Source organism: Pleurodeles waltl, chromosome 9 (assembly GCF_031143425.1).
Source record: "Pleurodeles waltl isolate 20211129_DDA chromosome 9, aPleWal1.hap1.20221129, whole genome shotgun sequence".
NCBI classification, from domain to species: domain Eukaryota; kingdom Metazoa; phylum Chordata; class Amphibia; order Caudata; family Salamandridae; genus Pleurodeles; species Pleurodeles waltl.
The window spans coordinates 606842466-606857209 of NC_090448.1; positions in this window are offsets into that span (position 1 = coordinate 606842466).

Here is a 14744-nt window from a genome sequence, read left to right on the forward strand (position 1 = left end):
AGGATGCAATGGGGGAACATAGGGATAGGGGCAACACAAACCATATACTCCAAAAGTGGAATGCGAACCACGAATGGACCCCAAACCTATGTGACCTTGTAGAGGGTCGCTGGGACTATTAGAAAATAGTGAGAGTTAGAAAAATAACCCTCCCCAAGACCCTGAAAAGTGAGTGCAAAGTGCACTAAAGTTCCCCTAAGGACAAAGAAGTCGTGTTAGAGGAATAATGCAGGAAAGACACAAACCAGCAATGCAACAACTGTGGATTTCCAATCTAGGGTACCTGCGGAACAAGGGGACCAAGTCCAAAAGTCACAAGCAAGTCGGAGATGGGCAAATGCCCAGGAAATGCCAGCTGCGGGTGCAAAGAAGCTTCTACTGGACAGAAGAAGCTGAGGTTTCTGCAGGAACAAAAAGGGCTAGAGACTTCCCCTTTGGTGGACCGTTCCCACTCGCCGTGGAGAGTCGTGCAGAAGTGTTTTCCCGCCGAAAGAACGCCAACAAGCCTTGCTAGCTGCAAATCAAGCAGTTAGCGTTTTTGGACGCTGCTGGGGCTCAGGAGGGACCAGAAGGTTGCAAATTGGACCTGAAGAGAGAGGGGACGTTGAGCAAGACAAAAAGCTCTCACTGAAGCAGGTAGCACCCAGTTAAGTGCCAGAAACAGGCACTACAAGGATGCATGAAACGGTGCTCGCCGAAGTTGCACAAAGGAGTCCCACGTCGCCGGAGACCAATTTAGAAAGTCGTGCAATGCAGGTTCGAGTGCCGTGGACCCAGGCTTGGCTGTGCACAAAGGATTTCCGCCGGAAGTGCACAGGTGCCGGAGTAGCTGCAAAGTCGCGGTTCCCAGCAATGCAGCCCAGCGAGGTGAGGCAAGGACTTACCTCCACCAAACTTGGACTGAAGAGTCACTGGACTGTGGGGGTCACTTGGACAGAGTCGCTGGATTCGAGGGACCTCGCTCGTCGTGCTGAGAGGAGACCCAAGGGACCGGTAATGCAGCTTTTTGGTGCCTGCGGTTGCAGGGGGAAGATTCCGTCGACCCACGGGAGATTTCTTCGGAGCTTCTGGTGCAGAGAGGAGGCAGACTACCCCCACAGCATGCACAAGCAGGAAAACAGTCGAGAAGGCGGCAGGATCAGCGTTACAGAGTTGCAGTAGTCGTCTTTGCTACTATGTTGCAGGTTTGCAGGCTTCCAGCGCGGTCAGCAGTCGATTCCTTATCAGAAGGTGAAGAGAGAGATGCAGAGGAACTCGGATGAGCTCTTGCATTCATTATCTGAAGTTTCCCCAGAGACAGAGACCCTAAATAGCCAGAAAAGAGGGTTTGGCTACCTAGGAGAGAGGATAGGCTAGCAACACCTGAAGGAGCCTATCACAAGGAGTCTCTGACGTCACCTGGTGGCACTGGCCACTCAGAGCAGTCCAGTGTGCCAGCAGCACCTCTGTTTCCAAGATGGCAGAGGTCTGGAGCACACTGGAGGAGCTCTGGACACCTCCCAGGGGAGGTGCAGGTCAGGGGAGTGGTCACTCCCCTTTCCTTTGTCCAGTTTCGCGCCAGAGCAGGGGCTAAGGGGTCCCTGAACCGGTGTAGACTGGCTTATGCAGAATTGGGCACATCTGTGCCCAAGAAAGCATTTCCAGAGGCTGGGGGAGGCTACTCCTCCCCTGCCTTCACACCATTTTCCAAAGGGAGAGAGAGTCACACCCTCTCTCAGAGGAAGTTCTTTGTTCTGCCATCCTGGGCCAGGCCTGGCTGGACCCCAGGAGGGCAGATGCCTGTCTGAGGGGTTGGCAGCAGCAGCAGCTGCAGTGAAACCCCAGGAAGGGCAGTTTGGCAGTACCAGGGTCTGTGCTACAGACCACTGGGATCATGGGATTGTGCCAACCATGCCAGGATGGCATAGAGGGGGCAATTCCATGATCATAGACATGTTACATGGCCCTATTCGGAGTTACCATTGTGAAGCTACATATAGGTAGTGACCTATATGTAGTGCACGCGTGTAATGGTGTCCCCGCACTCACAACGTTCAGGGAATTGGCTCTGAACAATGTGGGGGCACCTTGGCTAGTGCCAGGGTGCCCTCACACTAAGTAACTTTGCACCCAACCTTTACCAGGTAAAGGTTAGACATATAGGTGACTTATAAGTTACTTAAGTGCAGTGTAAAATGGCTGTGAAATAACGTGGACGTTATTTCACTCAGGCTGCAGTGGCAGGCCTGTGTAAGAATTTTCAGAGCTCCCTATGGGTGGCAAAAGAAATGCTGCAGCCCATAGGGATCTCCTGGAACCCCAATACCCTGGGTACCTCAGTACCATATACTAGGGAATTATAAGGGTGTTCCAGTAAGCCAATGTAAATTGGTAAAAATGGTCACTAGCCTGTTAGTGACAATTTGGAAAGAAATGAGAGAGCATAACCACTGAGGTTCTGATTAGCAGAGCCTCAGTGAGACAGTTAGTCACTACACAGGTAACACATTCAGGCACACTTATGAGCACTGGGGCCCTGGGTTACCAGGGTCCCAGTGACACATACAACTAAAACAACATATATACAGTGAAAAATGGGGGTAACATGCCAGGCAAGATGGTACTTTCCTACAGGGTGGAGTGCCACATGGCATGCATTACGGAGGGGCCTAGCCTACCTAACTCGCCCTGGCCTAGGGGAACCCACAGCCCTCCTCCCCCACCCAGACTCCTCCACTGTGCACAAAGTCCACAGAATGAGGTTGTACTCACCTCCTTGTGTCTGCTGTGATGCCCTCAAGCGCCCATCCAACTCATGGTAGGCCACCGCCAGGATCAGGAACATCAGGGGGGTCATGGTGCGACGGGCACCCCTCCCACGTTGGGAGGCCATCCCCAGCTGAGCCTCCGCCGTCTTCTTGCTCCAGCGGCGAATGTCCTCCCATCTTTTACGGCAGTCGGTGCCGCGTCTCTGGTCGACCCCCAGGGTCCGGACATCCTTGGCGATGGCATGCCAAATGTCCTTCTTCTGGTGGGCGCTGACCTACATGACATGTACAGGGGAAGAAGAGAAGTCATTAACAAGTGCACCATATAAGTGAGTGGCCCCCATCCCTACCCTTGCCATGTGGCACATGCATTCACAGTCCTTCATGGTCGCTTAACTCTGCCCCCTTGCTACTGACATCCAGCCCTCTCCACCCAGCATAGCCCATACAACGTGCTCCCTGTGTACTTACCTGTTGGTCTGGAGGACCGTAGAGTAGCGTGTACTGGGGGAGGACCCCGTCGACTAGCTTCTCCAACTCCTGAGCAGTGAAGGCAGGGGCCCTTTCCCCAGACACAGCAGCCATTGTCTCTTCCAGACCGAGGTCACAGCAGCACTTGCAGTATAGGTCCTCTCCTGTCGAAGATCAGGTATCGAGTGATTGAACAGATAGTAAATGGCGGTCACGTCCGCGGCGGTGCGTATCATCACCGCCGGCGCACTTCGTCATTGGCTCCTGGGACCCACAGGGTCCAATGTTCACCAATGCAGCATTGCGCCACGGTCTACGACCTCCTACCGCGACGGTGTACAACGCCAGCGCAGATACCTCACACCCCATTGTCCCACTTTAGAGGTCAGGCAGCCGCCATTTCAGGGGCCCACATGGCTTCATTTACTACTGCGTCACACATACCTAGGCCTACACTCAACACACATACATGATGAGTTTTGTATTTGGTGTCGTGTTCTGTGTAGCTGTGGGTACATACCTGGGATTTTGTTGACTCTGTGGTCGCTGTTGTCCTTCTTAGGCACTGTCAGCTGGGACATTTGAGGAGATGGCGGAATCCTCCGGTGTACCGACCGCTGGTGGACCTGTTAACAATGGAGGAGCGACATTTGATCATCACCTTGCAGGTTTGACCGTGCCACAATCCAGGAACTGTGTACCCAGTTGGAGCCAGACCTGATCTCACCAATCCGCCATCCCACAGGTATACCCCCTGACGTGCAGGTGCTATCAGTGCTCCATTTCCTTGCAAGTGGATCATTTCAAACAACAGTGGCCATGGCATCAGGGATGTCCCAGGCTATATTTTCCAACGTGCTGTCCAGAGTGTTGTCTGCCCTGCTGAAACACGTAAGGAGCTACATCGTTTTCCCTCAGGTGGAGGATTTGGCTACAGTGAAGGGTGACTTCTATGCCCTGGGACATATCCCCAACATCATAGGTGCTATTGATGGCACCCATGTAGCTCTGGTCCCCCCACGCAGGAGTGAACAGGTGTACAGGAACCAGAAGAGTTATCATTCCATGAATGTACAGATGGTATGTTTGGCAGACCAGTACATCTCCCAGGTGAATGCTATGTTCCCTGGCTCAGTGCATGACGCCTACATCCTGCAGAATAGCAGCATCCCTTATGTGATGGGTCAACTCCAGAGGCACCGTGTGTGGCTATTAGGGGATTCTGGTTACCCCAACCTGTCATGGCTACTGACCCCAGTGAGGAATACCAGGGCAGAGGAACGCTACAATGAGGCCCATGAGCGGACTAAGAGGGTGAACAAACGCACCTTCGGGCTCCTGAAGGCCAGGTTCAGGTGCCTCCATATGACAGATGGTTTCCTATTCTACTCACCAAGGAAGGTGTGCCAGATCATCATCGCCTGCTCCATGCTTCACAATCTTGCTTTGCGACGCCAGGTGCCTTTTCTGCAGGAGGATGGTCCAGATGACGGTGTTGTGGCAGCTGTGGAGCCTGTGGTGCCTGTGGACAGTGATGAGGATGAAGCTGAGGAAGAAGACATAGACAACAGGGAGTCAGTCATACAGCAATATTTCCAGTGACACACAGGTGAGATTTTTTTTTTAACTATCACATTCACTTTCACAATTCTACCTCTATCCTGTCTGTCAATTAGTAGCAGTACATGGTAACTGAGTTGTACATTTCCATTACGGTTTCACAGGTGTGGTTACCAACGTGTGTCATCTGCTTGCATCCTTCATGGACTTGTGATGTGTGACATAGGTATGTTGACATTACATTTTTGAACGGATTTTGCCATTGTCATAGTTAATACACATTTTCATAATCACAGACTGACTCCAGATTGTTTTGTGGTTCAAGGGTGTTTATTGAAGTGCTAATTATTGGAGGGGGTGGCAAAATGGTGACGGGTGATGGTGGAGGAATGTCCGTGGCAGAGTCCAGTCTATTAGTCATACAGGTGCATTGCCCATATGGGCATAGGAAGTGGAGCTGGGGCAGTTCAAATCTGGACAGGGTAACAAAGTGGGACAGTGGGAGGCCAATCAGGGTGGTCTCATTTCCTGGCGGGTGTCTTGCCATCTTGCTCTGTCCTGTTCCTGGATCTCAGGGACCGCTTGCGGGGTGGTTCTCCGTCTGCAGGGGGTGGGGTGCTGGTGTGGTGGTCCTGTGGCGGGGCATCCTGTCCACTAGCGCCGGCGGAGGTGGTGGGCAGTTCACCGTCCATGCTAGTGTCAGGGGCCCCTTGTAGTGCCACGGTGTCCCTCATGGTCTTTTGTATGTCCTTCAGCACCCCTACGATGGTGCCCAGGGCGGAGCTGATGGTTCTAAGCTCCTCCCTGAACCCCAAATACTGTTCGTCCTGCAGGCGCTGGGTCTCCTGAAACTTGGCCAGGACCGTCGCCATCGTCTCCTGGGAGTGGTGGTAGGCTCCCATGATGGAGGAGAGGGCCTTGTGGAGAGTGGGTTCCCTTGGCCTGTCCGCCCCCTGTCGCACAGCAGCCCTCCCAGTTCCCCTGTGTTCCTGTGCCTCCGTCCCCTGGACCGTGTGCCCACTACCACTGCCCCCAGGTCCCTGTTGTTGTTGGGGTGGGGTTACCCTGGGTTCCCTGTAGTGGTGGACACACCGCTGATTGACGTGTCCTGAGCACAGAGGTATGGGCCCGCTGGGTGGGTGCTGTGCTGGTGTTACCAGAGGGTGGAAGGTCAGTGTTGGGCTGTGCCTGTGCAAGGGGAACCGACTGTCCCGAGGCCCACGATGGTCCGGGCTGGTCATCTGGATCCAGTTGGCCAGAGCTGCTGTCATCACTGTGGGCCTCTTCTGTGGGTGGGGTAGAGATGTCTGGACCCTCCTGTCTGGTGATGTTGGGTAGTGGTCCTGCAGGGGTATAAAAGCATGATTATTGCATGTGTGTGTGTCATTGTGTGCAATGGGTGGGTGTGCGTGTACCCCAGTGCTAGCATTCCAGTGTGGGGGCTTGTGTGATGATGGTTGGGGGGGTGTTAAGGGTATGTGCTGTGGGCATGCTTTAGTGAGGGGTGACCATGCTTTGGTGTTGCATGCAGGGCTTGTTGTTGGGATGTGTGGTTTGTGTATTGAGTACATTAGTGAGGATTTTGCATGAGGGGGTGAGGGTGGGGGTGTGAGATAGCATGCAGGTAAGGTGGGGGATATGATAGTTAAGATTTGACTTACCAGTGTCCCATCCTCCACCGACTCCTCCGAGGCCCTCAGGATGCATGATGGTCAAGACCTGCTCCTCCCATGTTGTTAGTTGTGGGGGAGGAGGTGGGGGTCTGCCGCCAGTCCGCTGAATCGCGATGTTGTGCCTGGATATCACGGAACGCACCTTCCCCCGTAGGTCGTTCCACCTCTTCCAGATGTCCTCCCGATTTCTTGGATGCTGTCCCACAGCGTTGACCCTGTTGACGATTCTTCGTCATAGCTCCATCTTCCTGGCTATGGAGGTGTGCTGCACCTGTGCTCCAAATAGCTGTGGCTCTACCCGTAGGATTTCCTCCACCATGACCCTGAGCTCCTCCTCGGAAAACCTGGGGTGTCTTTGGCGTGACATGGGGTGATGTAGGTGATGTGTGGGGTGGTGCATGTGTTGATAAGTGTGGTGATGTGTGGTGGTGTGGGGTGTTTTGAGCGTGGATGTTGTATGGGTGATGGTGTTGTGTGCCTCTGTGTGGTGGGGTTGTCTATTGCTGTTGTCTCTCTCTGGCCTTCTTTCAGATATTTTGGTCGTAGGGGTTTGTGGGTGATGTGGGTGTGTGTTTTATATTGTATTGGGTGTGTGGGAGTGGTGTGAGTATGTGTATCAGGTGTGTGTATTTTGAATTGTCCAATGTGGCAGTGTTTTGGAGATGTGTGTGTATTTTGAGCGCGGCGGTGTGTACCACCAATGGAATACCGCGGTTGTAAGACCGCCGCGTGGATTCGTGGGTCGTAATAGCATGGGCGTGTTTCTGTTGGCGTGACGGTGGAGGTTTTGTTTTCGCCAGTTTATCACTGACCTTTGGTGTGGCGGAGTTGTGTGGGTGTCTGAATTTCGGCAGATTCCGATATGTGGGTCATAATAGCTGTGGCAGAATTCTGCGGCGGTGTGTTGGCGGTCTTCTGCACGGCGGTAAGCAGCTTTTACAGCCAATGTTGTAATGACCCCCTTAGTCTTTTTTTCGAAGATTTTCTTCAGCGGGACGAAACTGCCAGTCCAATCCGACCTCCTGGAGCCCTTCTCCGGATACGCGATGCGGAAATTCTCGGTGGAGATTTTTACCTTCGGACTTAGGCGGTCATTCTGACCGCGGCGGGCGGCAGTAGCCACCCGCCATGCGGTCACCACCATTTGGCCGCTCCGCGGTCAAAAGACCGCGGAGGCCATTCTGGCTTGCCCGCTGGGCCGGCCGGCGCCTGCCAAAGGAGCGCCCGCCGGCCCAGCGGGAAAGGCCCTGCAACACAGAGGCCGGCTCTGAAAGGAGCCGGCGGTGTTGCAGGGGTGCGACGGGTGCAGTTGCACCCGTCGCGATTTTCACTCTCTGCTATGCAGACAGTGAAAATCATGCTGGGGCCCTGTTAGGGGGCCCCTGCACTGCCCATGCCAGTGGCATGGGCAGTGCAGGGGCCCCCAGGGGCCCTACGACACCCGTTCCCGCCATCCTGTTCCTGGCGGTAAAAACCGCCAGGAACAGGATGGCGGGAAGGGGGTCGGAATCCCCATGGCGGCGCTGCTGGATTCCCTGGGCCAGGGGTAAACCGGCGGGAAACCGCTGGTTGCCCTTTTCTGACCGCGGCTTTACCGCCGCGATCAGAATGGCCCAGGAAGCACCGCCAGCCTGTTGGCGGTGCTTCCGCGGTCCCCGGCCCTGGCGGTCATGGACCGCCAGGGTCGGAATGACCCCCTTAGTCTCTTTTTCTGAGATTTTCTTTACCGGGACGAACCAGCAAATCAGGCCGGGTTGAGGCAAGCCGGCTAGAGTTGCCGCGGCGGGTCGGTCCCTTTATGGAGCTTTTTTACAAAAGTTCTCCAAACTTCTCAAAACTTCTGGGGCTTCTCCCAGATGTCCTTTTAAGATTCTTTTGAGGTCCACAGCTCACCCCAAGGGTCCAGAAGTTCTGATATGGTCCTTGGGGGGTGCGGACTACAACTCCCAGAATGCACCTGGCGCAAACTCCTTTTTGGCCACTGGACAGTGGTCAGCTGGTCGCTGTCTTCAGTAGTTGGTTCAGGGGACTCTGGTTAGCAATTTTTCACCTGTAGCAAACAGGGAGTCCCTCCTTGAACCAGTTGAAGCCAGGCAAAGTCCTTCTTGTGGTGAAGCCCAAGTGTGCAGCTGGTGCAGTCCTTCTGAGTGCAGGTTCCAGGTGCAGGCCAGGGGTCCAGCAGGGCAGTCCTTCTTCTCCTTTGGTTCTTCCTTGTTGGATTCTGATGGGGATCTGAGGTGTGGGTGCAGGTCTGCCAGTTTTATCCTTGCTCCTGGGTGAAAAGCAGGGGGGTCCTGGTTCTCCAATCAGGTGCAGGGTCCTTCCCCCTGTGATGACCACTTCCTGGGAAGTGTGGCAAAAATCAATCCCAGGAGGCAGCATTCCTCAAAAATCCATAATGGCTGAATCAGATTTTTGGAGGTTACATCTGGCTGAGCCCACCCACTGGTGTGGCTAAATATCATACACACACCCCTCTCCTGCCCTCTCCTAATCTAATCAAGGGGCACCTAGTTGTCTGGGGTTGCAGGATGTGGGGGTGTTGCTGGTTGCTCCAAATGTCCTTCTCTGCCTTTGAAGACCAGTTTGGCAGCCCTCCCCCTTCCTGCCTCACCATCTGCTGTGGGGAGATTCCCTTCCACAGGCACATACCTTTGTGTGAAGCCAGGCCACTTCACACCTCATCAAGGCAGCCTGGCTAGGCTGCTAGAGGCTGGCCAATCAGAGCACAGCAGCAAAAACAATGCAGGGCTGAAATTGGCAACTTTTCAGGTAAAGTTTAAAACTCTTTACCTGAACAAGTGATATTAAATCCCACAACTGGAAGTTGTGGGATTTATTACAACAATTAATTCCATACCAAACTCTTGGTATGCATCATTTAAGGAGACTTTAAAAATTAAAATAAAGTCTCCCTATTCTGGCATATGAAGGCCATTTACTACAATGATGGAAAAACGAATTTGGCTGTTTTTACCTCACCAGGGCTTATAAAACTATTTTTATAAAGTCCCTGCTTATAGTTACATGGCACCCAGCCCTAGGGGCACATAGGGCACACCTTAGGGGTGACTTATATGTAAAAATAAGGTAGTTTAAGACTTTTGAACTACTTTTAATTCCAAAGTCGAATTTGCATATAACTTTAATTTAAAAGCAGCCAGCAAGGCAGGCCTGCCTTTAAAATGACACTGGGCACCTCAGCAGTGCACCTATGGGTGCACTACCTATGCTGTGGTCCCTAAACCTACATGCACTACCATATTCTAGGGACTTATAGGTAGGTTAACTTAGCCAATTATAATTAGCCTAATTTGCATATCCATTTTACACAGAGCACAGGACCTGGGACTGGTTAGCATTACCCAGGGCACCATCAGAGTCAGGAAAACACCAGCAAAAAGTTGAAAATGGGGGCAAAAAGTTAGGGGGCCTCTGCAATCAGCCCTGTTTTCTCACACACGTCAGTCCCAATCTTAAGTTAATGACACCGCAACCTCCAAAGCTAACTGTACAACAGTTGCCAAGTACTCAGCCTAATAACATTTCACTAAAAGGTTTGATAGTTCAGCAATTGACCGAATGGTTAGATAGGCTGAATAGCCCACAAAATGCTTCTAGCGGAGAAGAGTACTTGAACTATACCAGACTTGGGATGGAAGCAGGTGAACTTGTTGAAGGAACTATGGGTGTAAATCGACTTGAGTCCTACACAGAAGCTGAATTGCAATACCTGTGCCCAAAAGTTACAAAGAAAGCACGTGAGATACATCAAAGGCTAGCAGACTTAACATAGAAATACAACATAGTCTTTGAGAAAACTAAATATTTGAAGAGGAGTTACAGGTTAGAATTTGATGCAGAAGATTTCGACACATTAGAACTGCAGGAATGAAAACGCATCTCAGAGAAGTACTTCAAAGCATTCAGACATGGAGAGTATTAGATAAATGGGAAGGCAGGTGGTTGAAGAAAAGTGAGAAAAGTAAAAGGGATTCTGACATTCCCCCTGCAAACATGCTGCAGATTGAGGCCCGGTAAAAATTCTAGATGAGAGAGATTCCCGGAGGGCATTTTGTATACATACTTTGGAGCAGAAGTGACATTTTCTCATTTACAAATAATTATCCCAGATTGAGAGCGAAACCTGTAGAATGGTATTAGCAGACAGACAGGTTTGTAAATCTCGCAAAATGCCTGTGGGAGGATTTGAATACTCTTTTAGAGATAGTTGTTCCAGCAATGTATTGAATGCAAAAGGAGCGTAGATTGGCCAACAACAGAGCCACAGAGAGAAACTGCAACAGGTGCACCATCCCTTGAAGTAATGAAATATTACTATAAGATGATTGAATTTCTGAGAGAATTTCGCCTCAGAACATAGATTGGCAGCACATAGACAGGACAGCTCAAGAAGCGAAAAAGAGTCAATTCATGCTTATTATCAGAGATTGTTACAGGTGTTTAAGCATTACAGTGGTACAGAGACAATTGAGCAGAAAGACATGATTAATTTCCTGTTCATATTTGTTAAAGGATTGAGACCTGAAATCAGTCAGATGATTTAGAGTCATTTGATTTGCTGCAAGCAAAGCCGATTGATGAAGTGTTGCACTACGTGAAATACTGTAGTGATGAGATTGAATTAAAATAGAGAAAGTTGAAAGAAAAGGCAATGGTGATGCAGATTAAAGCAGCACAGACAGTGATTCTGGGACATTTTCAGCCTCAGCAGCAGGTAAACATGCCGTTTCAAATTCAAGGCAGAGGTAGAGGCCGTGGACGAATGGGAAGTATAAATCGCGGTCCTGATTTGAATACAGTGGTGGTACAGGGTGAAGCACCAGGAATGAAAAGAATGTTGCTGTGTCACACTTGCGTGGGCCTCGTGCATTGGAAATGGGAGTGCCCGATGGTAAATCAGGGAGGTGTTGTTCAGCAAATAAGTGATGACGATTCCTTCCAGAACATGAGAGGGTTGAGAATGAGAGGTCCAAATCAGAATTTTCAGGATAATGTGAATCCGATGCAAGGTTTTCAACCAATGAAGCTCATGCAACCCATACAGCCATTGCAGGTTCAAATGCCCCAGATACAGCAGATGCAATCCCAGGTTCAAATGGTGCCTAGACAACAAATTCAAATACCTTGAGCTCCTATTGACCAGCAGCAGGTGATGCTTTCTCTGACAGTCACAGGTCAAAGATTGAACTAGAGTAACAATGCCGTACACCAATTTCCCCTACATTGTGAGAATGGAATAAACGATGACTGGGTGAATGAGAGTTTAGAAGAGGAAGAATTAGTTTTGGCCCCATCACTAGCAGTAGATCAAAATGATCCCTATGTTAAAGGAAAGGTGAATGGTTATAAAGTCTCAGTTTTGGTCGACACTGGAACTACACGCTCTACAGTAAGAACTGCAGAAGTTCCAGACCTGCCCCTTTCAGGGAGAACAGTCCAGATTGTAGGAGTTGCAAACCAATATTTGACTAACCCAATTACAGAACTAGTCCCTGTCAAAATTGGCAATTTTAGAGGATTGCACAAATTTGAAGTCTGTGACTCTAGCCCTGTGTCCCTAGTGGGAAGGGATTTGTTGTGCAAAACTAAATGTTCGATTACTTGCTCAAATGATGGCATTGAAATTCAGACAAACAGTGATGATGAAGATGACTCCTTTCTTGAGACAAATTGTGACACCGTGAATGAAGAATACCCTCTGATAAAGTTCTTTCCAGTTTTTACTGTGAGAGATCTCCCTCCCAATTTGCAGGGATCTGTTGTGACGAAGGTATGAGATTTTTCAGGAGAAAACATTGGTTTGATAAAAGGGGTTGAAACTGTTAGAATCACAGCTAAGCCAAACACAGTTTATCCCCAGATCCCGCAGTATCACATGACAAAAGAGGCGATCGAAAGGGTGGCACCAATAATTGCAGAATTCTTAGACAAAGGAGTTTTGAAAGAGATGCTGAGCAGCCCGTTTGACTCATCAATAATGGGACTGCGTAAGCCACGTGGGAAAGTTCGGATTGTTCCAGATTTGAGAACAATAAATTACATTGTGATTAAGTGCTGCCCAGCGGTGCCAAAACCGGCAGTAATCATGTTTCAAATCCCATGCGATGCTGAATGGTTCACTGTAGTAGACCTGTCACAAGCCTTCTTTTCTGTACCTCTTCATGTGGATAGATTTTTCTTCTGTTTCAAATTCTTAAGTAGGGTCTATGTTGGTGTAGTATCCCACAAGGGTTTTCAAAGTCACCTTCTATTTTCAACCAGATCTTGAAAAAGAATTTTGAATCACTGGCAATGCCTTACCAGTCGACACTGGTGCAATAGATTGACAATCTGTTGATCGCATCCAAAACGATAGAAGGGTGCAAATATGACACAATTGCATTACTGTATTATTTGGGAGATAATGGTCATAAGGTGGCTCCAGCCAAATTGCAATACTGTCAGAAAGAACTCAAATATGTGGGTCACTTGATTGAAAAGGGAATCAGAAAAATATCTAGAGGAAGGGTTGCAACCATATTACACATGCCTGCCCTGACTACCCAGAGAGATGTTAGGATGTTCTTGGGAATGGTGAGCTACTGCTGCCAGTGGATCCCACATTTCTCAGTCATTTCAAAGCCCTTGCAGAAACTGACACACAAGAAAATTTCAGATCCTCTAATGTGAGATCAAGCCTGTATGAAAGCGTTCACAGATTTGAAAGAAAGCTTGTGCCAAGCCTCAGCTTTGGGTATGCCTGATTATACTGAACCCTTTCTGTTGTTTTGTCATGAGCGGGTTGCTTGTTGTTTGTCTGTCTTGACTCAAACACATGGCGGTGTGATTCACCCAGTGGCATATTTTTCAGCTACTTTGGACCCAGTTGCAGCAGCTTTACCAGGCGGTTTGTTGCCCGTTGCAGCAGTTGAACAGAGCCTCGCACAGAGTGAGAGCCCTATAATAGGTCATCCCCTCACTATCATGGTCCCACATTCTATTGAAGTCTTGCTCACGAGGTCTAAGACTCAATACCTGACCAACGCAAAGCTGAGCAGGTATGAGACAGATAGCCTGGGGTCTCCAAATATGTCAATCAAGAGATGTACAGTGCTCAATCCAGCAACTTTGCTTCCAAATAAAAATACTGACATTGATAAAATGGATGATACTGAACATGACTGTCTAGAAATAACTGAATTGTGTACTAAACCCAGACCCGATATTAGAGATACCTGTTTGGAGGAAAATGACCAAATTATCTTTGTTGATGGTTCTTGCCTGTGAGATAACATGGGACCATTGAGAGCAGGATGTGCTGTATGTACCACCTCTTGCATATTAGAAGCTTCATGGCTTCAAGGTGTGTTTTCTGCGCAAGTGGCAGAGTTGGTTGCTCTTACTCGAGCATGCCATATTTCAACCCAGCTAAAAGTCACCATTTACACAGACAGTCAATATGGATTTGGCATAGTGAACGACTTTGGCCAATTGTGGTTCACCAGCAAGAAATGGTGAGGGAATACATGAACTGTTACAAGCCATCCAGTTGCCCAAAAAGATTGCTGTGGTGAAATGCAGTGCACATCAGAGATCACAGGATTGTGTGTCAATGGGAAATGGATATGCTGATCAAGTTGGAAGGTTTTGCACCTTGAAAAGTGTAACATTTAAGGAAAAGTGGGAATTGTTATCTGAAAATGACGAAATGTATGCCAATTATGCAATGCATGTTATAGACACGATGGAGGAGTTAAAAACGTTACAGAGTAACATGTCAAAAGATGAGCTAAAGGACTGGTTAAAGATGAAGTGCACACAAAGGGAGGACGACGTTTGGGTGTCAGGAGAAGGGAAAGTGGTTTTGCCCAATAGCTTGTTGACTCAAATGGCTAGATACTATCATGATCAAGCACATGTGGGGAGGGATGCTATGGTCAGAACCTTTAAGCAGTTCTAGTTTAATCCAAAGTTTTGACAGGTTGCCGAAGCAATTTGCTACAGGTGAGTCATCTGCCAGCAGATGAACGTGGGTAGAGGAACTGTGGTCAACTTGGGCCATATTGGGAAAGCTGGAGGTCCATTTAGCAGAATGCAGATGGATTTCATTGAGCTGCCTGCATGTGGAGGATTACAATATGTGTTGGTGATTGTGTGTATCTTTAGTCATTGGATTGAAGCTTATCCCACATGAAGAATTGAGAGCCTCACAGTAGCAGAGTTACTGCTTAGGGAGCTGATACCACCATTTTGGTTTCCCGGTCTCTTTAAAATCAGATAGGGGAAGTCA